At 38.5% G+C, this 26,147-nt stretch overlaps 1 protein-coding gene across 4 annotated transcripts in view; it reads right to left on the bottom strand.

The window, feature by feature from the left end:
* pknox2 (pbx/knotted 1 homeobox 2) overlaps window positions 1-26,147 on the bottom strand; it is a 105,277-nt gene extending 79,130 nt beyond the window's left edge. The window contains exons 1-2 of one of the 4 annotated variants that reach the window (XM_030438077.1): window positions 25,964-26,147; window positions 685-766 (exon numbers count right to left, since the gene is read on the bottom strand). The gene's annotated coding sequence lies outside the window, so the exon portion shown is untranslated. Of the gene's footprint in view, window positions 1-684; window positions 767-18,922; window positions 19,464-20,642; window positions 21,815-25,963 lie in introns of those variants that run through there. The other 3 variants (XM_030438073.1, XM_030438076.1, XM_030438075.1) reach the window with 3 other exon arrangements.

The following is a 26,147-nucleotide window of genomic DNA, read 5'->3' as shown; positions in this document are numbered from 1 at the left end:
TCATCACATGGTCACATGGGTATTTTTCAGGAATAGTATATTTGTGGAAAATATATTAACAGTCAATCAGTTATAAAAAGTAAAACCCTGTATACTACACACAGCGCCACATTACAGATGTCATAAATACAATAAAGTGTCCCTTATATAACACAGCGCCAAGATTGCAGATTCTCATCAGATCACATCCATTCTCATTCTGATCCACGATGCAAATAGTGTGTTTGTCGGAGAGTGAATCATCAATCATTTGAAAAAAAAAAGGTATGGATTGAAGTTCCAACAAAAACTGAGCCCAGAAATCAAGATTCTCATTTAGAGGTTGAATAAACGCTGTGAAAATATGCACAGGGGATTGAAATGATCAGCTGGTTTCAAGCGGCTTGAGTGAACTGCAGTAGGGTAATCATTAACCGTGTACTCGGGGCATGCCAACGTGTTTATAGCATGAATTACATTTGATTGTGTGCTCTTAAATTAAATCACAGACTGGTGCTGGCCTTTGAAGAAACAGATTAGCTCTGCCAGATATGTTGTTATTTAAAGTCTATCAAGACAGAATGAACATTCTGTTCATGAAATACACACTTGCAAATTGCACACAGCCCTGTTAATGACATGTATAAACAAGCACAATCATATACAACCTGGTTATATCATGAAGTTTACAGGAGGGCAACTTACAGTTAGCTTGCCCACAGCAACACAGCAGATTGTAGAGTTGTTCTCTTCCCCGTGGCCCGGTATCCAACTCGCCACACAAAGCCTGGTGACAGATGACAACGTTTGAGTGATGCAGCTTAAGAAAGTAATTATTATCATAAATCAAAAGGACATTAAATGGTCAATCAAACATTAGGAAATACATTTATGTGGGGACTATTTTCAGCAGCGTATGTATACACATTTGGTGGGTATTTAGGGCAGCCAGGACGGTGTATGAGGAATTAAGTCAAAATAAACCACAGTGTGTGTGTGTGTGTGTGTGTGTGTGTTTGTTCACGATAATAAAGAAACATGTGATCTGTTTTTTAATAGTTTTTGGACAACAATAGAGCTCTGTGGCACAGAGGAAGAACATATATCAGGCACTGATACATACACAACACCGGTGAGTAGATACATTAATTTATTGTTTGTTTGTGTATTTTTGTTGATAATGAAAATAGGTGAAATAACAAAAGCCTTATCCTTTAATAAAATGCACTTTGGGCTATAGAACATCCCGCATAGTAGGAATATCATGGACTAGAAATTGATATTATTTGAAGTAAAGCCATTTTACGCATGATTCCTATTCCCATTATTTTATTAAGGATAGCAGAATCGATGCCAGGCTAACAGCCTGACTGTATCACCAGTCAGCCTCCATTCTGGTGGCAGAATTGCGTAGGGAAAGAGAGTTTTACAGGGAACCAATCTAAACACTGGTGGTGTCATTTCCTTCATAATGGATAAGTTAAAGCAAAAGACCCTTGTTTATTGCCGGTTTAAGTGTACAATTCCTTGTTTCTGTACTGGTGGCCATCGCTCCCACCCACAATGACAACATTTTACTTTCCAGTTTAAAGGATTCAGCAACTGTAGGCAAAAACTGAATTTAAAAAAACAGACAGGTTTTGAACAAATACCCCAATTTAACTCCATAACTGTTCAGCACTTAATGGCTCCTCACCTTTATTTGATCCAACTCAGTAAAGACCAACAGCAAAAAAGGGATAACACAAGACCTCTGCTGGACAGTGGGATAGTAACTTAAAGTTGCTGAGTATAGTAGCTCAAAGTTGAACTTAAGAAGTAGGTCTAAAAAAATCTGATGGATGTCTTTAATCTTTAATTATAGACAAATTAATAAAAAAAAATGCATAACAATTATAACACCAGTGAGGAATAATACAACACATTCTGAATTATGAATGTAAAGATTTTGAGTAAATTGCTATAATTACCAGGAGGAGTAAGCCATTTTATAAAACAATCATACTGGTAGAATAGGTTTGAAGTTTAAATTATAGTATAAGTACTTGTATATGAAAATAGGTACTTTTTATGAGTGAATACATTCATAAGTGTTTCTTTTTTATTATTATATCAGGTCATTATTGCCCTATAATTATCATTAACTTGATTTGTGGTGAATTCATAATTTTCATGCAACTCTCCATCATATCAAAATGAATCTGAATATAGTTTTCAATGATACAGGTGAAAACAGGGAGGTCAGAGGACTGCTGCAACTCAAATTCTTTTGAGCAATTGACTGGTTGGCCATGTCTGAGCCACACAGAGCAGGGAGAGTTATGGCGCACATGCAAAAGATTTAAGTTCAATCAAGCATTCAGGGCTGGACACCTGATCTTTCGCTTAAAGCTCCTCCAGAACAGTGGGAGTGTGGTCGGGCCTCACAGCAGGCCGCCTACCTCCAGCAATCTGCTAACACAGAGCCTCTGAAGGGATGGTATTTATCCAGTCCTGCACAGCTCAGTGGGGACTACTGTGTGTGTGGTAGGTAGGTACTACCAGAGGCCCAGAGTAGAAGGAACGGGGGGACTGGAATGAAAGATGAGGAGGCTTAGCAGAGAGTAGCCTAAACAATTTTTAGGGTGTCTTATCAGTTTTTATCTCTTAAAAGTGGTAGAAAATGATAATAACTTCATACCATATCCCACTGTCATGCATATTTTGAGGAAACTCAATTAGGAGTGTTTACATCATCTGAGATGTTGCAAATAAAGTGGCTCATTGAACATAAAATGGATAAACATCAGGACATTCCATTAGAACCATTTTTTGAAAATTGTTTTCAAGAATCAATATTGTGCAAATTGATATTGCTCTTTGGTGGCCACCATTTTTCACACTTTTAGTTGAAAAACAACAAAAAGGAACGTGCCTGATGGTGTTCTACACAATGACTTGGATACACTTATTCATGACGGCTACAGAATGAAATGTATGTGTTGTGGTGTTTTCGAGACAGATTTAGGTTCAAATCAGCATTTTGTGAACAAATTATCTAATGCAATACCTCACAGTCACACTATTAACACAAAGTGTTTCCATTCCTGTAGTTAGATTTACATTAATTCCTTCCGTCATAATCTAAAAAGTATTCTTTATTTGTTTTAAACTGCAGCATTAATATTAGTTGAACCTAGGCTCTTTTTAACAATAAATGATTTGAAGCTTATCAGTCTAAAAGCCAAATAAAACATGTTGATGACAGTAAAGAGAAGCTCTAAGCCCGAGAAAATTTGGAAATCTTTAGGATGTAGCTGGAGTTTCCCTGCCACACAGTCTCCCCAGACTGGGGGAGATTTGGGTGAGAGCATTCTTAGGTTTCCTCCAGCCACAAAGAAAACATTTTAGCTTCTCAGTAATCCTTCCCGAAGCCCTCCCTAAGCTCCAAGGGCCCTTCCTCCCTCGGTCATCCCTCAAGCCCCAGCTGGGATCCTGGAGTAGCGTCTCTGTGCCGAAGCTCTCTACACACACCATTCACCATCCCTCCATGACCCCTCAGGGACCCAGCTGACCTTCCTGTTGACGTCAAAGTAAATCAGAGCGGGAGCTGGTGCGACGAGGGGCTCCACCCAGGGGGCTGGAGGTCTAATCACCGTGTTCCTCACAAAAGCCGCAGAGGAAACATTAGCATTCCTCAATCTGCTCGCCATCACTCACACTGCAGCCTGTCTTCTTTATACACAGGTACACATGTACAGTCAGTGGAGGGAAGTATCTAAGTCATTTTACTTGTATTTTACTTAGTATCTCAAGTTTTGTTTAAACCTAAAAAATAGTTTTTGTGTGATCCTGCTGAAAAAAACAACCAACCAACAAACAGACATGGGTGAAAACATAACCCCCTTAGCGGACGTCTTTAATAAAACATAAACACAAGATGATATGGAAATTGAAGAAACTGAAAGCACAAACTGTATATCCAATAAAGCATGCCATGTGAGGTTCCGTGAGCAGAGGTTGTTGGTCACTGCAGGTGGAGCTCCCCACCAATTGAACCAACTAACAGTATATAAAGTGGTAATGCACTCACAAAATCAACATTAACATGTATCTGCACCTCTACGCTGAGGATTTCCCAATTTTCTCTGTTTTATATGTAATAATTAGGGCTGTCAAAGTTAACGGGTTAATAACTCGTTAACGCAACATCCTCTTAACGCCGTTAATTTTTTTAACGCGCGATTAACGCTCGGTATAAAAAAAAAAGAAACGCGCATTGTTTGATTTACGGCCGTCGATGGCACCTGTATCTTGATCCAGAGGGCGGCAGAAGAATAAGAAAGGGAATCAGAAGAAGAAGTTAAATACATTTAACAATAATAAAGTAATTCCTCTCACTCGCTCTCCTAATAGTTTTTCTTTACTTGTATATGTTTGGTTAGGAAAATGACCTCATAGGCCAAATGTGAAAGCAGCCATTATGACCCACATTGACGGCTGCTACAGACGCTAGAACTGGTGACCAGTTGTGGCCGCAGTAATCATTACAGCAGTAAAGGAGGATGTCGGGTGACCTAAAGAGCAAAAATGTCTGAATGAGGAGGTGGACTGAATGGATCATTGTTCGTTAATAACAGACTGACTCATTCCCACCAAGTCCTTCTGATGAATGACAACTTTTAGTTTTGATACTTCAAGCACATTCATATCACAGGCTTTTTACTTGTAATACATCTTATATTTTCTTCAACCGTATCTTACATTATAGTATTTTCTACTATTACGTAAGACAAGAGTATTTCTTACCCAGTATAAAGTACTTCTTATACAGTACAGTAAATGAGTCACAAAAGGCAGTGCCCAAAACGCAGGAAGGATGGGACCTTGCCCCCGGTTTACGCACCGGCATTATTATGGCTGATGGAATAGGACTCAGAGAGTTCTGCTCCCCGGACAAGTTGTGCTTCATTATGAAATAAGTGTTTCATTGTTGCACTGTGTACAACATTCGCTCATATCAATAATGGGATATGCTCCAATGCATCAGGCAAACCCTGGGAGAGAATCTAGCTTCATTTGACTCATTTGATTTCACTGCCGCATTTGTGGCAAAGCAGGTTTGTAGGAGACAGACATGATTAAATATTCACAACTTCCTGCCTAAACTTTCTCTCTCATCATATGGAGGCTCTGTACGGTGGAGAAATAACTCCAGATGGACATTTTTAAGATTCCCAAATCCTCCTCTTTTTCGCTGGCAGGAGTTTTGGGGTCAAGGTGTGAAGGGAGGACCAAAAGACCCGTTTCCCACAATCCCTCCGCAGCTATAGCCCCCCAGCTGTTCAAGGGCTTCCATAACAACAGCTGCGCAGAGGTTTAGTGGTTCATGTTGCTATGACAACAGCAGGATCAATTGGCATGCACAGACTCTCTGTGCTAATAGCAAAAGTGACATTATACCATAATTTCATTTCAATAAAACACAGGCAGGTTTTTTACTGCTCTAAGATTCAGGGGAACATAAAAAAGAGGCAAATAATTAATTTTGCATGATAATGCCCGTGGCGTGAGTGCCCGAAACTCGCACGAATCTCCCACGCATATTGACAACCAACCCAGCAATCTCACACTTCAAAATCATTCCCTGGCATTAAAGATAAGTCAGTACAGAGTGTGATTGTATCCAAACTCATACAATAGAAGCTAAATAAGGCTTCATGCCCGGCAGCTGTATGTGCCACAGATCACTGACCGGCAGGATGTGCAACAATCAGAAATATTCCTGTTCTCCTGACAAACAGGATATCGGGTCACTTGGCCACCTTAACAGTGAGGAATTAGACTCTATGGTACAGGGGGGGGGGGGGGGGGGGGGGGGGGGACGGTTACACTACTGTAAAGGGCCATGAAGGACCAATCTCAGCTTTAATTGAAGTTTGAGTATACAGGACAGTAGTATTTAAGATGGCTTACTACATCACAGGCAGAACCCTTAAATGTGGTGGAAGTGAATCAAAAAAGTGTCATTACCAAAACCTGGTACATTTAGTAGTAATCAACTAATAAAGGAGATAAATAGCAGATTAATCGCACAAGATTTACCATATTTTTTTCACTCACTAGATAACAGTGATCAGTTCTCGTTAAAAAGGTCTCGAATAGAACCAGTAAAGGGTTAATCGAAGGTCCATGATACAACAGTGTTACTGTTTGACTGCAGTAACAACTTGACTGATTTCCCTCTCATACCTGAAATTCTGTCAAACAAATGCATGTTCAGGAGACAACAACTGACATTTAAAGTAATGTCGTTAACAGGCCATCTTAAAGGCTCAGAACAGCCTACTATATTGAATTATGATCACTTATGGTCACTTGAATTCATCATGCTAAAATCTCAGATGAAAAATTAGATGACAACAATGCCCAGTGCTGGCTAATGGTTTTAATGGTCAACTATTCAATTATTCTGTGAAACATCTACTAAAAACTTGAAAGTATTCCTTCTCAATCAGTTAGTCAAAGCTCAGTTCTTTTATTTTGCCCACCAAACTTTAACCATTTGAGGCTAATTCCGGGGAATTATGAAGGGCTCACACTGACAATGGCAGGTATTCCCACAGGAGTAACCAGAGCCGGCACGGCGTCAGCGCTGGTTTAAGCCCAACATTTAACGAGCATGCAGCTGATATGGGCAGCTGTGCCAGACAAAACACATACATTAAGTCTACACACAGACCTGAGCACTTTATCCAGCTGCTATACACACTATATCTAACTTCCAGCATGACACAAGCTGTTCTAACTTTATGTCTCTGCCACTAATCGACTCTCGGCTGATATTTGACATTGATTATTCCTCCCTGTCTCACAGAATATGATAGCCCCTTGTGAACAGTGGGGAGAAAGCCAAACAGGAATCCACTGCTAAAAATACCCACATCGTGATGAGTCAGGATGGATTGAGCAAACAAAAAAGAGACCAGTCTAAATTCCTCCGGTCTGGGCTTTCTTTAAAGAGTTTTCGGAAAAAGAGGTTCCAATCCTTAGTGCCACCAGTGGATTCCTCTATTTAATGAGTTGAGCTGCATCAAGAAAAGGGGAAAGGAACCTTAAAACTAGTGGGATAAAAAGAGATTATCCATATAGAGGCTAATGATGTGAAAAAGAAACAGAGAAGAGAAAGGTCCAGGAACACAAAAATGTTTTGTGCTGAAATGTTTGAGATTGACAATGACAATGAATTTCTATTATTGACTAAAACTTTCCAGGAATATATCTTTGTCTAATATATCAAATTTATGACTTCACACAACATTTTTACATTTTTACTTGATGCTTTTAGAAGTATGGAGGCCCAAATCCAGCAAAAGCTAGTCAAATGTTTTCGTACAATTGTTTGCACATATTTGAGACGGTTTCAAGACTCGTTTTCCGCAGAGTGAATACACCAGTACCAGCTGTGCTTTGTCACACTTCTCTCCAACAGTGAGTTAACAGATGCACCGCTGCAGTGCACACACAGACCCGCCTCTCCGCACTCCTCTGTCTATGCTCAGAAGTAAATTAACTTGAATACTTAGTTTTTTCACCATGGTATTAAATATTTATACTTTTCTTTTCAACTCCAAACACTTAATAAAACAAAAAAAATGACTTTTTTTTATCTTTATTCCCTTTACATCCAGTCCATAAACTATGAAAGCAGCGTATTCCGACCTTTATTTGCATGAAACCAGAAGTCACCAGTGAGTTTTTTTTTAACTTGACACGCAACGTAACCCAAGTTACACAGGTAATGTAGGTACATTTGTAACAGAAGCTACAGAAGTAAAGTAGCCATGTCAAGTACCTAAACCTAACCAGCCTGTGACTTTATCACGGCGGTCCAGTATGTGTGACACTTTTGCACTGCACGGTCATGTTGTCTTGGGAACATACATATATGTTGATTTGGGAGTTTGCATAGATAGGTGGCTAGACAGACAGATGAAATAAAATAGGTTTGTAGTTGTGTTGAATTTCTTTTAACATGATTACATACATGTATTACTATTCATCAGTGTCTTAGCTTATATGTTTTACTTGTGTGATAACCTTGTGCTTACTAATGAAGGTCTTTGGGCTTCATCATTGACATGTAAATTTAAGCAGATTTGCTCATGCCAGCATCTTTTTCTCCGTATATCAACCTTTCAACAGTCTAAATCTCAGCGTGATTGATTTTCAATATTGGATATTTCTTACTATGCAGCACACTTATTATATTTCAGCCCAACTTCCCAAATGCAATAAAAGTATGGTAAGTAGCGAGCTCCTGCACATGGCGTTTATCATCTGAACAATGCTTTTGAAACCCCTCTAGGCTCTGGTGAGACTCTTACACTCATATGCTTTGTCACTTACTCAAAGGCAAATACAAGGATGTGGTTTTCAGGTGGCTCTCAGCAAGCTCTCTCTCCAAAGTTTATTAGTACTTCTGTTTGGTTTCAAACCATGCAACTCTTTTTCAAATGTTTTAAATATTCTCACAGTCATCGGTGCCCACTCATCATGACCACATTTTTTTAAATGACCATCCTAACTTATTATCTCCATGTTTTTTAGAGGAGCTGTATTGTTATTAAAAACGGGTTCAATATAAATCCAATTATATATGAGATAATACATAATAAAAAATGTTCTAGCTTGGGACTAAACAACTCTTCACACTGCAAGAAATATCAGTGTATCTCAAGTCATCAAGGCTATATCTTGTTTTGAGACTTAACTATAGCAGTGACGGTACATGGGCTGTGGTTGTGACTGCCATACTGACATAACAGACAGGATCCAGAAGATGCTACTGTTGTCATATGTGGACAGCAACAGTTACAGAAAAGTGTGTCATCAAAATAGTTTGTCATATCAGACTTCTATCACACTCACATCACTCAAAACGCATTCATTTAATTCAGTTTTCAGTTCTAAACGGTCATTTTCATTCAATTTGAGCATGTTTTTGCTTGTATATTGGATTTTATCAAACGTTTTCTCGATATTAACTGGAGGTTCTGCCATATTGTCTCAAGTGGACATAGTAACATCGAAGTTGGAATTAATTCAACTTACTTAAAATTACTTTTTTAAATTAAAATGGGTATTTTTATGGTGTAAACTCTCAGATTCAGTTATTCTCAATCAGACACACTGTTCACACCAAATGCACCGTGCATTTTATGTGCATACACACTCGATGTGACATATACCACCTTGTATGTCTAACCTGCTGTACTGATTGATATCAGGCAAACAGCAGGTAAAATGACACAGTTGTCATGAAATAGCCAAAGAAAACCTGAGGAATGTCTTCACAGTGCACATCAGCTGTCCAGACTGTCAAATGCATCACACTGACAAGACACTGCTGAAATAATCCGGGTGGAATCATGCCTTGTTTCTTCAAATAAAAAAAAAAAAGTCCAGACAGACAGATGTACACTAGGTACCATTTCAGAGTCATTTTGAAAACTTTCGATGTGGACAGATTTTCAGTGCAAGTGCTCCTCAAGTGGCCTCAAATAATTTGGAAAACACCCCTCCATTATCATGAAGATGACATTTGAATCTTCCTAGTATAAATTGACGTGCATTGAAAGTCAGTTAAATTAATTAGCTAATTTGGCATCATTAATAGCCCCCATGATGAAACAGTGAAATCAGAGGGCATGGTGGAAGGGACAATAAAACACAATTGCCTAACCCTGCGTCTACACCACAAGTATAAAGGCAGCGTCGCACTTGGATGACAACAGCATTCAAATGACATTGAAGAAACTGTCTACACTCCATTCGCATATTTCAAATATGGATGTGTTATTATTCAATATCATTCAATTATCAACTATTCCTACAAATAGGAACTTTACATTTAATTAAAAAAATGTATAAATGAATGATAAACTCTAAAATATATAGTGAATTGTACTAAACCCGTGAAGTTTGAGTTGGTGTATAGCATAGGTTTCAAATGTAGATTGGGGGGCTTTTCACTGGGCACTTAGCTTGCCTTGACACTTGTATATTTTTGAAAAAATGGTGCAGCTGAGACAGGAGCTTGCATAGAGCCAGTGCAAACAGCTGCATAGATTAAAATAGGATTCTATCTGTTGGGCGACGTGTGAGTGAATAATGTGAATTCTTTTCGTCTAGACATGGGTCAGCCTATTTAATTTGTTCTTTTATCCATTCAAGACTGATTGTAGAACTGCAATGATTCTTCAGTTAATTTATTGGATGATTAGTCGACTGAAAAAAAATTAGCTGCTTACTTTTTGGTGTGATATGAGCTTGTGCTGCTTTTATTTGTTGTTTCATGACAGCTATATGAAGTGTCTTTGGGTTTTGGACAAGAGAAGCAATTTGAAGATGTGACTTTTGGCTTTGAGAAATTGTCACTAACATTTTTCCCATTTGTTTACATTTCTTAAATTAATCGATTTAACATTCTAAAAAATGGGCAGATTAATTGTGGATAAAAACAAGTGTTAGTTACAGCACTGACTTATTGGATTCAGTATTGTACTGATCTACCTATAGAGGGTGACTACAGTTAAGAGGTCAAGACAAGGGAACATTTCAACATCTTTTAATCATTATCACATGAATTTAGAGATATTGTACTATAAGATTCTACTCAACTATTGTGAAAAAAATGTGCTGGAATACTTTAAAAGAGGAGACTACATTTGTACCAATAATTTCTTCTGCCCTCATTATTTCAATACAGGTAAAATGATATATATTTTTTTTTGTTCTTTTCTTCCTGCATTGAATTTAAAAATGCTTTCATTGTCTTGGCATGAAACAGAGAAGGTAGACAGGGAAGACAGAATACAATGGACTTGGCAGGACAGACAGTGAGGAATTCCCCATCATGTCTGAAGTAAGCTAACCTTGCTTTTTTTCTTTCTGACTCTTCCCTCCTGGTGAGTGTCCAAAAGAAGAAAGTTAACTCTTTCATTGACATGCTGGAAGTCTGCTTCAGTTGTTCATTCAGTGTGCATAGCTCCTCATAATAAACCATCACGTCCCTAAGAAATGAGCCTGCAGACTGACACTCAGGTATTCTCTGTAGTCTCCGCTATGCATTTCCACACATTAGAAATGCACCACTTATTTCACAGCCCACATCCCCAGTTCCATATCCTGGCAGTTAAATACAAAGTACTGTCTGTCCATTTCCCAGGACAGAAAATAGTGTCTTTAAAATTTAAGGTGCGCTGCCATCTGTATTAAATGTCTATGGCTGTTTATAAATACCACTGACCAGCAGTGAGCTGGTTCACTGAGACGGAAAGAGACAAATTCACACAAACACACACAGACTTTGGTGAAAAAGTCAAAACGACAAAAACTCAAGCACATTCTAAATAAATTTCCCCCTCCTCTTTCTCTGTCCCTACATGCACACGTACACACACACACACACACACACACACACACATATATATATATACATATAGGCCTGTTTTGAAGTAGGCGTCAAGTAGGCAGGTGTCATCCCTCATCTCTGGCCACAGTACGTCTCACCTTCATAGTCCAACTGACACCTCTCCAAGCCACTACTCTCAGACAAGTATCTCCCTGTCTCTGTGTTGACCTTTATCTGTTAAAGAAGTACATTAACTTTCTGGGAGATTGGCCTGTTTATCACCTTGGGTGAAAATATAAAAACTAAAATCATCTAAGGCTGCCCAAGGGTTCCTTTTCCATAGTGTAAAATGGTAAACCCACAGCCAAAGAGGCCTAATTCAATATTTCACTAAAGGGCAACTCACACAGAATGTCATTCACCCATCTCAGGGAAAACACCTTCCTTCTATTTTAACAAATGTCAACAATCCACAAACAGGAGTCACTACCAGTCTGGTAGTCCAAGTTGTTTCAGTGCCTAAACCTAACTAGGTAGTTTCAGTGACTAAACCCAACCAGGTAGTTTTGATCCCTGACCCTGCAATTAATAACTTTAAACAATGCAGTTTTCTTCCTGTGTACTGTTCATGTAACTGACGTAAACTTGTGATGTTAATCATCCTGGTGAAGACAACAGCTTCTAATGGCAGACCAGCTGAACTGTGGGTGAAGTTATGTATTTGAAGGGATGAATGCTTTTGATGTGTCACAGTTTATATGTGGTAGATTTCTAAAATGGCTATGTGTTAAATTCTAATCTAATTAGCATGCCATTCTGAAATCAAAAGTTGTTTGTAGAGAAAATTGGTGCATCCATGCACTTTCCTTCTCTGTGATACTGGGTTGAATTTGTTTTTTGGTTTTGGTGTTTCAATGCAACTGATAATCCACTTAGAGTGGCCAAAGTGACACATTTTTAAGTCCTACTCATCAGGGGCTTTAAGATGAAAAACATGTGATATGCATACCAAATGACAACCACTGGAAACTACTTGATGAATGTGCCAACTAATGGAAGGTGTATATGAACACATGGGTGTGTACACTTGCTGATCTCATGCAGAGTAAGGTATATTTGTTTGTTTTTTTCATTCATTCATATGCTTTTAGAAATACATGACATTTGATTACTCAAGGAGTAATAGAACCACGGTGTATATTCATAGTGTTCACTCATGGAGAGCTGTAACACATGCCCTGGTATCACCTAACATACACTCTCTTTAAGTGTCAGCGTCAAGCACTCCTTAGAACAGACACGATTTCACAAGAAGAGAGGTTGAACTTCAGACTACCCCCCAAAAAAACTTTCCTTCAAAGCTAAACAAACAAATCTGACCCGCAATCAGCCCTATCACGTTTCAAACTCCCATTTACACAAGACTGACACTGTAGTTATGCCAAAGGGGTGCCAGCGGGGAGAGGGGTACAGACATACCACAGCGGTATCGAGACCTTGACTGGAGGAAAGTAGCTGGGGAGGTTTAAGTTGGACAGCGCTCTCTCATCACCCAGTGAGAACCTTGTCATATAGCAGCAGACATGACGCTGTACCACCTCCAAGCTGCCTCATTTGCCCACACACAGGCTCGGCAGCTGTTTATAACTCCCTTTTAAAACAGAACCTCCATCACTCTATCAAGATGAGGTAACACAAGGAGTGGGAGGTGCGTGTTGGTGTTTTACTCTATTATTCAATAGTTTTCAGTGTCTGATAATTAATGTGCTCTAAACTTTGTCATGACTTCTTTGGAGATTGCTTCATCACCTCTTTAACTGCAAACTTTTGTAATTGGAGGAATCTCGATGGGGTTTTGATCATTTCTAGCCTTGTTATTTTTTATTTAGAAAGTATGTGAGTTATATGGATAACTAATGTATCTATAGAGACACAGTGGGAATAATGTGCCCTTACATTGTCATGCTGCGTCTGCAAGGCATGGAAACATAAAGGAAATCTTTGCAGTGAAGATCTTTCTTTAAACGGTCAACCTTCGAGTCAACACAAGAGACAAAAGGCATGAGGAAGTTTTATCCCCAAATATTATACAAAAACATTTTTCTCTACCTCTGCAGTAATTACAATCTATTACTGCGATTTATTGAGAATAGCAGGAATCGCATTGAATTTAATTGTATAAACTCTGACAACCGTCTCTCTTTTTTTAAATAATGGCTGTCACCACATTCTGAATATGATTTTTTTTCCTTCTTTTTTTTCCCTTAATGAAAAAAAGTGCTGAAAATAGCTCATTATGTCCGTGTTTTACAGGCTTTTGGCACAGGTTAGTGAAAGGTGCCACTGCCAAAAATGCTCTAGGGCCAAGAAACTACAACTGAAACATTTGGCGTCAAATAAGTTGTACTTGTATTTTAGTGTTGAAAGAAAGCCAGCATCCCTGAAACTCTAAACTTGTGTTTTGACAGCCTTTTTTGTGCATCAGTAATCTGAAAAGCTAATTTATGGACAAATGTTTAAGACGCATAAGAAATAGTTTTGGTTTGCAAATCATTTTGAATCAAAGTGGGTTTAATATACAACTTTTTAACACCATTGAAATGCAAGTGTGGACAAGCAGACTATAAATACTATGTCACCGCTCATTCACATTTCCCTTTTATATACATCACTTTAACTGGTATTTAATACACAGTGAAAATTGGACTTTAATTGGGTAGTAAAATTTGAAGTTATAGCATTTTCAAAAAATCCTGATGTCTTTATAGGCAGTTCAGACTAACTCCAGGCAAGGCATCACAACTGGACTTGGTCCTGATTCGCTCCCCTCATTAAATACCAGATTTTTTTCCAAGAAGGGCAGCTTTGAACTGGAAAAGCATCCAGCAGCAGGTTTATCACTTTGGAATTGGAAGAGCTGCTGCTGTCAGTTAGATAGCCATATTAGGACTGCTCTACATTAACCAAGTTGAAATCAACCCTTGACTAAACTTTGATTATTCAAGTTACATAGAACATTTGACAATATTTGAGGTCAACATGTAAATATCTAAATACCTACAGTACAATGTTAAAATATCGATTTTTCCATACATACTGATTCTAAAAATGTGAAACACTTTCGATGATTTTTCTTTGCAGTATCGATACACAGGTATCAGCTGCGCCTTCTCACTCTCTCACCTCTCTGACAGGGAGATGACACACACATTATTTTGATCTGACCTCATGAGCCTGATCACAAGAGGAAACAATTAATGTATTTTTATATTAATGTTTTCACTTGTATTGTGTGTATTCTGCTACTAGCCAAGCAAAGACACTGATTGCTATATATTTAATTCCTACTTATGAGCGTCAGTGAATAGGTGTTAAGGCTGTTATAATTCTCTATATGATTCACTTTAGTAAGACTACATAAGCATTAATGTAAGATTATTATATGTTAATTAGCACTTGTATTATTTTTTATAATAGCATTACAAGGACTTATCGACTAACTTAACTAATATGTCAATGTTAAACAAGTTTCTTGTAAGTGCCTTGAAAATGTCTTGTATTCTCACAATATACAAGTTTATTATGCCGATATTAACACTCCTTTTGAGGTTAATGAGTATCTGAAATGCTTATGAGCACCTTATTGCCACTTATTACAAAGACTTTAATATAAAGCATTACCAAAGTATGTCATTGTCATATCATAGCTTATAAAAGCTATAATTTTATGCTCTGAATGTTGTGTCAATTTATTCTGATGGTATCGAAAATGGTACTGAATATCATTATTTCTCAATGGATTACATTCCAGGGTCATGACACTTCTGCAGTTTACTATATGCTTACTATGTAAAAAGGATCACTTTATCTGTGATGTCAAATGCTGCTTACTTATGACTGAATTATTAATTGAAGTGATGCACATCTGTCATTTGGATTGGACAGATCTATGCAGCAGGCAGCTGCCAAAGTCAAGCAGCATATCGGTCCGTCCTTCACAATAGTCTCTATTATGCTCCTATGTCTTGTTATGTCTTCTGCATATAAACTACTGTCTGCTCAGACTTCAGATCCAAATAAAACACATTACAGGGTACATTACTTCACATGAGAAATTTCTCCAGGATGAGTTAGCGTACATGAAACACACACACACACACGCATACACACACATACACACACACACAGATGTCCACACTACAAAATAAATGTGAAGAAGATTATTTCTTAAAACACTTTATTTCTTAAGACGTTAGAGCAAAAATACTCAAATCCTGCATTTCTCACTTTTTAGGAACGTTTTGAACAATACAATCTTTGAGAGAGCAAACCTCTTATCATGGCACATATCCTAACATGCTAATTACCCCACACACAGTTTGAGCTCATTTATTATGCATGAAATAATCTAATATGATGACTGTGATAATTATGCGCACATAGATAAGATAAAAGAGTAGTAACCAATTATAGCGCAGGAGTTGGGAAAAGTAATTATTCTTTGTAGTGGAAAGTCTCGGCTCGAAAAAAAAAAGAATCAGTCTGCCTTTTTTTTCATCCAGTTCAGTTCACAGTGCTGCAATTAACATGTGGAATCATGTCTGCACTCGCTGATAATGTATAAGGAATATTTTCTTGTTTAGGCATACAGTAACACAGATATCTCTTGTCTCTTGTTGTAAGTATTGAGGGATGTATAAGCTTCTCACTAAGCTGCAAAATTGTAAAAGGTAAACCATTCACAGTGTAAAAACCTGCACGGGAACAGCTGTTGAGGTAAACTGCATTCCGCATAGATTAATTTACAGCTATGTGTCTGTTATGATAATTGTACACACTCATTCCCTGAGACTCTTCATACACTCAAGAAATCTGACATGTTGACATTATTACTTGAAAGGCAACACGACTCAATGCCTTGGGTTCGTCAGCAGCAGCAAATCAGGAAGGACACTAACGGGAAGGAGTGGTGCTCTGAGTCGAACGCTCACAAATCAGACGCGCGTTGTAGAGTCATTAAATATTACCACTTCTAAAATCAGAGCTGGCGTGCGGTTAGCCGGCACTACTGTGCAAACATACTTAACACAGCACAGCTTTCTTTGACAAATTATGTGCCTGCCATTGCAAATCACAGGAAACAGAGACTCGACAGTAATTTCATTTTTCTGTGACTGTTTGGGCTTAAACTGTGTCATAAATCAAACTTTTATGTGATGGAATGTGGCAGCCTAGAAACGAGTTAAACAGGGCTTAATATGTCGGCATCCATTTTGCTCATATAGTGAAGGAAAAGAAATGTTTCACAGCAGCTCTTGGATACTTTGGATTAGATGTAAACGTTGATGACTGAGTCAATGCTGCAGCAAACACAGGAGAAAAAAGGAGTGACACTTATAATAAATTATAGACATGATCGCAGTGATAATAAGTGATAATATCATTATAAAAAATTAGGACAACATAATGCATTATAAAATTATCATGATGTATTCCAACTATGAGAAATATAATACACTATGATCTGTGCACATAAAATGTCGGTGAGTGACTGGCAATTATAAAGTACTGTGATACTAACCCTATGACCCTTTATAAAAGGCTTTATAATGTCTTATGATTATTGTTATGAAGCATTATGAACATAAGTGCCAGTGTAAAATAACCTAGTCATACTTAAGGTAAAAGTAAAGATATTGCGGTATAATATGACTTTTGTCAAAGTCACCCACATGAATGAGTGACTGATATTAAATGCACTTCAATGTCAACAGTAATTGTCCAGCAATAAATATACTTAATTATTAACAGTAGTGAATTATACATATATCGACATGTAAACTGTTTAGGTCTTGTTAGGTCGTGTTATTACCAGATCCAATGTTCAACATTTGTTGTGATCAATCCAACTGCCAATTAAAAAATAAATTAATCTAAAAATGCGTTATTTGGCTCTGATGGAGGAGGTTATGCAATGTAACTTGTAGCTAAAGTTCAAATTAATAAATGTAATGGAGCCAAAAGAGCAGTGTTTGTTGTTGTTCAGAGTGGAAGAATAAAGTAGCAGAAAATCGAAATACTCAAGTACAGTATTTGATTAAATGTACTTAGTTGCATTACATCACTGCTTTTAACCATGATTTCACATCTCTATAGGCACATAAACAAGCATTATAAGGATATTCACAATGCATTACAGACATGGGCCTCATAGAAGATGCTACTAGAAAATGTGAAAAAGGGGGGGATGTAACCACATATAAAGAGAAAACGATGTACTGATGTAGTTGAATTAGTAGAAATGTACTACAAATGCACATTTTGTACGATCTAAATGACATTATCTCGAGTAGGATTGTCTTACTGACCTCTAACTAAAACCACATTTATCTGACTCAGGAGCACGCACGTCAACTTCACACCCCTCCGGAAACCTCTGTCAGCCATTACCCAGTCCATATCTCCCTCGGACCGCTGCAGTTGACTCATGATTACTTGCAGAGTCTAAGCTTCAGGACAAATATGATAGTCTGAGACGAGTCGACGCGGCTGTTCAAAAGACAGCTCTCACAAACAATACCAAATCACCTTAAACAGGTTTGCCAGATTTACAGATTTGTACCAAACATCAGCACAACGAGGGACGTGTCGGAAGGAATGTCTTTATGTAGGTGTCGATCCTGCAGTCATTTCAGAACAGGAAATAAAGGATAAGAATGTGGATGTGAACAAAGAGAATAAACTAACCTTCAGCTCTTCATGTGCTCTGTGGCTTTAAACTTGAGGTTAATGCCAGTGCCACTCATGTTTCCTTACACTCTCAGCAAAGTCATAATGTTCTGAATGTAATGAAGTGAGGAGAGGAGAAAGCAAGGACGATGAATATGGCCAAGAAGGCAATTGCTGCATTGCCCGTGTTTCATACGGACAGCTGATGTTCGGAATAACCAGTCTACTGTATGATTCTGCACAAGTGACTTTCTCACAGACGTGTTTATTCAGACCTTGAGCCATGTTCAAGCATGGTTGCAATCAAGATTACCTCAGTGCCTCTGACATTATTGAAAAGAACAACCCTTTTACCAAAGCTGATTTATTTTATTTGTAAAACTCAGCCTCTGTGGAAATCGTTGTAGGGATTTACTGCATCCACAATACATTATCTGTCCTGACAAAAACAATGTGAAACACATACAAGTGTTAAGACAAATTTAACTCCACCTTTGCTTTGAAATTTTAATAATAGCCCACATTAAATGATTTTGTGGAATACGCGAATATGATAAAAAACAAAACAACAACATTAAAATAAACCCGATGTTGCAATTATTGCTCATTTAGGACCCCTGTTAGTTATTACTGCAGTTACAACTATTCTCCCAGGGTTCACACAAGAGTGTATCTATAGAACTAGATAAACACTTGCAATTTATTTGTGAGGTGTCACATATACTGTGTATCTATAACACTTGTGATGAAAATGTGTTTATATACAACTTATTGTATTTTTATGCTAGGTTTTGAGAAAATCTCATCAGCCATAATTACCTTTGTGGACGTTTTTATCTTTAACCAGGGCAGTCTGGAGTGGATGTTGAGCACACATAGAGCAGTACTTTGACACCACACGCCAGAGTTCATATCCTAAGTTTTCGCAACAGAAGCACATTGGTTTTGGTTAAACAAAGACAATAACAATAAAATGCACATATCGTTTCCTATCCCATCCTAAACACATCCTATCTCGTGTTTCCAGTTATTGTAGACATTTTCAGTATCTAATCAAGAATATGATTTTTATCCAACCTGAAAAGTGCTTTAGTTACCCAAAAATAACCATAAGAATCCGATCATGTTTTCATTGCTATGAGTGGATAGTGTACTACAAGGGTGTATTGGGGGAAAAATAATGAAATACTTGCAGATGCATTTACACAAAAACTACTCAACAGATTTCCACGCTAAGGATGGGGAATGGGTCCCCCCCGGATAGACCACATTAACTTTTGGTGGAGATCCTGATAAATGGATGCATCCAGAATTTTCTTTCAACATTGCAAAAAAAAGCATTTAAAAAAATAAAAACCAAGAGATTGCTGATTTCATTTCATGATTTTTTTTTTTTTTTCATAGAGGGGTTTTTTTTTTCCAGTCACTATATGGTAACAAATAGGATATTGGATTAGGCTTGATTGAATAAAATCGGGACAGGTGGGCCTTAGCCTTAGGTATGTGCTCTACTTATCACTATTTTAGTTCAAATGTTTCATCATAATGTCGATTTAAAAAGTAAGGTCAGTGGCATTACATTTCTCCCAAAATGTCTTTGCAGTTGCAAATTGGTTGTAAACAGTATAACATGAATTTGTTAGTCTGCACTTGCCCCAAAATGGGACATTTTAGGTTGCATTAGCATCACTTAAAATTAAAAGCTGCTGGCTAAACAGTTAAACTTAAGGGTAACATGGGACTTTGTATTTCAGCGTCAGTGGCATTTGGCTCCTTTGGGTACTGACATGAACTTCTATGACTCTAGGAGCACTGTGGCATCCAGGATGCCGAAAGCCTTAATGAGATATAATACAGTAATAAAACTGTGTAGTCCTTCTTTAATATTTTAAGAGCGACAAGTCTTATGAAACATCATAAAAGACGTAGCCTTCCCATCGAAAATGAAATGCACTTCGACTGAAGCCTGTGCCATCATAAAATCATGGAACTTTTATAGCAGGGGACAGAACTACATAAAACAAGTAATTTGCAGCTAATAAGAGCGATCACTAAAATGCATTAGGGCAAATTATTCTGTCCTTGCCACCGTACAGTGCTTTTATTGAAGTCTGTTGTTAAGCCGCTGTTTTAGCCAAGAGCCTGTACACTAACAAGTGTTTCATCAGGCATCTGCAAAGACCACTTGGAGATTAACGGCAAGGTATACAAATGGATTTGAAGAGAAAGCTGCTTTTGTTAAAGTCTAATGTCGAAATAAAAGAGCAGCTATAGACTGAGTGAAAATATTGTCCTTCAGATCAATGGTGTCCTGGAGTGCAATAGGCTGAAACATTCAGATGAGATGTGAGTGGCAGAAAGAGCAACACACTTGAATAATATCGTTGGAGAGGATACTGAAAAATGGAACCGTGCTCCAGTAAATAGCCTTTTGGAGGTCACAACTTTAGAGCTGATGCATTTCTATTCAAAGTGCAGCAGACTTCAATGAGCTACTCTGCCAATAGTCAAAGTAGGGTGATTTCAAAAGGCCACCTACCCCCACTTCAAAAAAGGCAAATTTCATCTCTACTGCACACTTTTCACATGTTGCCTTGTGTCTTGGGCATCCAACCTGTCTCTTGGTGCAGCTCGTCTGTGGATTAACACAGCCGTAAATGTATCCAAGGGTGAACAAAACAACTTCAGGAGGTGATCAGAGATGTAAACAGCACAGCAGTGATATAAGTTAGCTTAGCGCTCCCAAAAATAGCTTCTGTTGATGTGAACTTGGCTGCAAAACTTTCTGTTTGTCTTCAACTTTGTCATGAAAGTTACTCTGACTCACAGAGGAGGAACAACAGCTTTCCTGCTGGCAACAGCACTGCAGTGCTGAAAAACATTACAGTACAGTAGCAATTTCACTGCAAATCAAGCTACACGCTGAAAACATACTGACACTTTTGCAGATTTTAGTTTGTGAATAGAATAAAGCATGGTCTTAAGCCACTGTTATTAGCATGGAAAACCAACATTGACATTTCACTCTTAACTAAGTTTTAAAGAGTATTACACTGAGATTTTCAATAGTAGTGACACCATTTTGGCCCATGCATTTATTCCTTTTCAAGAGAAGCGCAAATATGCAGCCACACAGTGCTTGGTGGGATTTTCTCTGCTATGATCTGCTGTTGAATTCAAATCAAATATTTTGAACCTCACCCAGCTCAGCTGTTACCACGACTCTCAAATATAATAAATTCAGGATTTACTGGCAGGCTTCATATTTCTCTGTGTGAAGCCCTACTCATTTATTAGGATTATCTACATTCCACCAGAGATAAGAACCAAAGGCACAATGAGGTTCGGAGTCTTGTTAAAGGTCTTTAAATGCAGAATATATAATAAGCTGTTGCTAATTTGATTTTGTGCTTGATCCTTGAATAATAATCACTGATGTCTAAAAATAATATGTTTAATTGTTTTTAAGGCAAAAATAATGACATCAAAAGCAATTTATACTAAAACTATGAATAAAGTAGACATTAGAGAGTGGAAATAACCTACTTCTTACACATCTCTAAAATTTCACTCACAGTAAACACTGTATCTATGTGAGCATCCTGCTGGTGCAAACCTAAGCTCTCCTTAGGTCCTCCACTCTATGCTATGACTTCGACTTAGTTTATGGAACGTGTCCCTGCTGGCTTTTCATTTCCTCTGTCTAAAAAAAGGAATGCAATCACAGTACTGATGTTAAAATCATTACCTAATGACTAAAGCCTTTGTATGACTTCTTCCATGCTGTGGCGTTCACTGCTCAAGCACACATCACATACTACAGTGTGGGGAAAGGCTTTTCTAAACTTTGTTTGAAGGGCCACTTGAATCAAATGTGCTCAGCCCAATCAATCGCTGAATTGCATACCGAAGACTAATATGGATTTTTCTTACATGTAGGTCTTCAGCAGAGGATGTTTTGATGACACACTAACAGCAGAGCAGAGCAGAGCAGAACTGTACCTTATATATTGCAGTGGCTCACCATGTAAGTGTTGTAATTCATTTACTCCTATGTCCTGATTAGTAAAACCACGAGTGCTTTTATCGTGTCTTATTATTTTCGCCTATCGTCAGTGTTGTTGTAAAAATATGTGCCAAGATGGATGCACTGTCTTCTCCTGCAAACCAAATCTATCCACAGCTACAAATAAAGCAACATGAACCTCAAGCCGCATAGAGATAATGCGCGGGTCAAAGAGGTCATGTCATGTCCTGTCCATGTCCTGTGATACTTAACATAGGTATAATTGTTCATGTTTTTGGACTTTCTCACACGTAAGCTGGACAGTCACAGGGTTAGGGTTAAAGATTTTAGCTCATAACATAATGTCACAAATGTTCACGCAACCGTACATTACCATCACTGTCTGAATGCTGTTTCTGAACATATCCACCATTCCACAGTCCTATGCTGGATATATTTTCTTGACAGCTTTATGTCCTTCCAGAAACAAAGCTTTGTGATGTTGACAGTATGGAGGATCATTAAATTTGCCTGCTGCTTCTCTTGGAGCATAAATCAAGCCAATCCATCTCTCTCCGACCCCGCTCCCTGGTGGCTTACTTAGAGCCATGCCAACGCAGCACTGGCTGTGGAATGAGCAAGGGTAAGCATGCAAGGGCTGCCTGACGGTATAAACAGGCCTCTGCCTTCTCTTGAGAGCAATAGGGATCAAGCGGGCTTAGTGGGCATGACCTGTGAGGACCCAGACAGGGCCAAAACATGCAACACAACACAACACAATTGTCTTAAGGATTGCTGCTCTATTGAACATGAGAAAAACTAGCTTACATCACATTGCTCACGGGCCCGGAACAGGACCTAGATGCACTCCGCTGAGGATACCCAGCAGACTAAAGCCTTATGAATAATTCTAAACATCCTCTCTCTTTTTCCTGCCTGATTTAAGAAAGTGAAGCCCTCAAAAATAAATTAGACATCTCACAATCTGATTGCTTCAAAGAGGAATCCTACAATATGAAGCCTATCAGTCTTACAAGAAAGTCAAAAACCTTACATTGCTCAAATATAATGTATTTGTTTCTTTGGCACCATGCAGGGTGGAATTAGAGGTAACGCCGAAGGAAATGACAAGACATTTGCTTCGTGGTTCAATTCCCTCAATTGCTTTATGGCCATACATAAATGCTTAAATTGGTTTGTAACATATGCTCTCCTCGCTCTGTTTACTTCCTTCATTTAGTGTGACTGAATCACTTTATTAGTGATTATCGCCCCAAAAGCTGCAGGAATGCACAGCATCACACCTCATCATGTAATTTACCCATATAGTAGGAATGGGAATATGCAAATAGTGTCGAAGTATTTTCCAGCACCAAACATGCCCCTGGGCTGCTTGTCCAATGACACAAATCATCAATTAAGATCTCAGCAGGGTATGGGGATAAACTAAATTGGCATTATCTCTATCCGACAATATGTAGAGCCGTGTGGGGTACATCACAACAAAGAACAAACATCACTGAGGGTGATTGGAAGCGAAGCGTTTCAACTCATGTGTTTGAGCTTGTGTGTGTGTGTGTGTGTGTGTGTGTGTGTGTGTGTGTGTGTGTCTTTGTGTGTTCGAGATCAGTTCCCAGCTGAATCATCCACTTTGAGACGCTGAGGTGGTACACAACAAGAAACACAATCATTTGAATCGAGTAAAAAGGTAACAGACCTTCTTTTGGTCTTTCAGCAGCGATTCACAACAACAACAGTGTCTTTCAAAGCATTTACTTTCACAGGGGGTGCGAGTTGAGCTCCTCACGGGATTTTATGCTGAGCACTCTGCACCTGCCCAATGTGTCTGACGGAGGGAGCTAAAGTGGTCTAAATCGCCATTGTGATTTCTCAGGGAAGCAGATGATTAGTAAACAAATGGTTCAGGCATATTTAATTAAGCTAATGTACTCCCAATGCTCTGACTATAGTCTATGCTGTGAAGGGGCCTTTACTTCAACTGCAATATACAGTTGTTAACATTTTTACCATCAACAGATGAGAAACGGAAAGAGGTAAGAAACCCTGGAGTTCTGTTTCCTGAGCTTCACATTCAGCACAGGGTGTTTTGTTGTGGGTTTTTTTTCCTATATGAGATGTGTTTGCCAAATCTATGGTAAATAAAAAAAAAAAAAATATGTGATAACTGAGGGGCCGAAATCAAAGCTGAGCGCAACTGAACAGATGAGTCGACTGGGTTTGACTCACAAAACTACCACAACACAGCAAACAGCCTGCAAATCTGTGCCTTTTTAACTGCAAGATCGTTAAAATCAAATCGAACAGGGCCTCAAGTGTTTGAGACAAGCTGTCCGACAGACACAGGTTCCGTCGAATCACATTGACTGCATTTTCGTGCCAGCCAAACATCTCCTGTGAGTGAAATAGTCATTTGAGCAATTGTGGAATAAACTAGTCATCTGAAATAGAAAAGTGGTGAGTGGCACACAAAGAGGGCCAGTGTTCAGTCTAGAGGGGTTTTGCAGGGCAGGGAAGGCTGAGAGTAAACATTAGACCTCGCTGAGATGCGGATAGTTTGAGCAGGAGAAACACTTCAATCAAAGATAAATTCACCAAGACCAAGAAGAAGAATTTGGATGCGCTTTTTAAAAATATAGACATGAAAGACAAATAGCTCTGTTAAATACAATACAACTCTTTAGCTTTGTATAAAAAAATAAAAATAAAAACAGTTGTTTTTCGCCTGCTGCAGAACATAGAAACAGAATGCATTTGCAGAAAATCCTGAGCTATTTAAATTGTCAATAAAAGGCTACATGTCAAACTACAGGTAATATACATTTTTTCAGTGTTACATAAGTATCAGTTATTTGGGGGTTTTTTTGGCCACAAAAAACAAACAAAACAAAAAACAGCCACACACACTACTGTCAAGAATAAAAAATATAGTTAACAAAATGCTGCTGAATTAACTTGGACAAACCTGAATCTAAGTTATTTTACACTGAAATCCTTTACCGTTTTATTACAAACACAGCAACTCTGCCAGTCAAAATAAAAGCATTTCAACTCAGGTAAAACACACCATATAACTTCGACATAAGGAAAATTGCAGTAGCCATACAAAAAAAACCTAAAAATATATTGTTTTTCTTTTTCCTTTTTTTCCCTCTTTTTTACATGGAAGATTCACACCCTCAGATATTCACTGTAAATGTATTAATAATCGGAACGTGATGTGGCACTCCGCTGCTATTTGACAAAGCCGCTGGAATAAAAACGCCAGCTTCCGGCTGCTATGCGCTCATTCTGTCCGATCCGGTCACTATTATCATTACAAATCTAAAATTGCAACCTTTTGCACAAAAAGCATCCGCCGACAAATACAACACATCCTAGACACTGGCATCACAAACATTACCGACACATTTTTTTTTTTTTTTAAATCCAAAGCCGCATCAAGAAAAAGCAACAGAAAAAAAAAAGAAAAAATCCACTGGTCTTTCAGTCCAGCACAAAAATGCATCTCCTCTCTTTTCCCTCTCTCTTTTTTCTCCCCCACCTCGACTTCCCCTCCCTTTCTCACTCTCTCTCTTTCTCTCTCTCTCCCTCCCTCACTCGCTCTTTCTCTCTTTCCCTCCCTCTCTCTCTCCCTCTCTCTCTCTCAGTCTCTCTCTCTCTCTCTCCCTCCCTCTCTCTCTCTCTCTCTCTCTCTCTCTCTGGCCTGGCTGGCTGTCTGACTGTATGAATAATGTCCTGCCTTTTGTAATGAAGGGGGGGTAAAGGGGAAAAGGACGCTGAAGTGGTAAAGCCCTGCTCCCATGCACTGACATTGAAAATGAATGACAGCTTACCTGCATGCCAATCTTCATCAGACTGACACTGGGCTGACAGCACAGCCTATACTCCTCCACACAGCCGGTGACGTCAGCCATGCCAGGCCCCTCCCACCTCCATCTCCATCTCAGCTCCCCGTTTTCCCAGCACCGGGCTGCTGATGCCTTCCAGTGTCCATGGGAAATACGGCAATCACGTGTG

The sequence above is a fragment of the Sparus aurata genome, chromosome 13 (assembly GCF_900880675.1).
Source record: "Sparus aurata chromosome 13, fSpaAur1.1, whole genome shotgun sequence".
Taxonomy (NCBI): domain Eukaryota; kingdom Metazoa; phylum Chordata; class Actinopteri; order Spariformes; family Sparidae; genus Sparus; species Sparus aurata.
The sequence above is the reverse complement of the archived record's forward strand: the minus strand, read 5'-3'. Positions and strand labels throughout refer to the sequence as shown.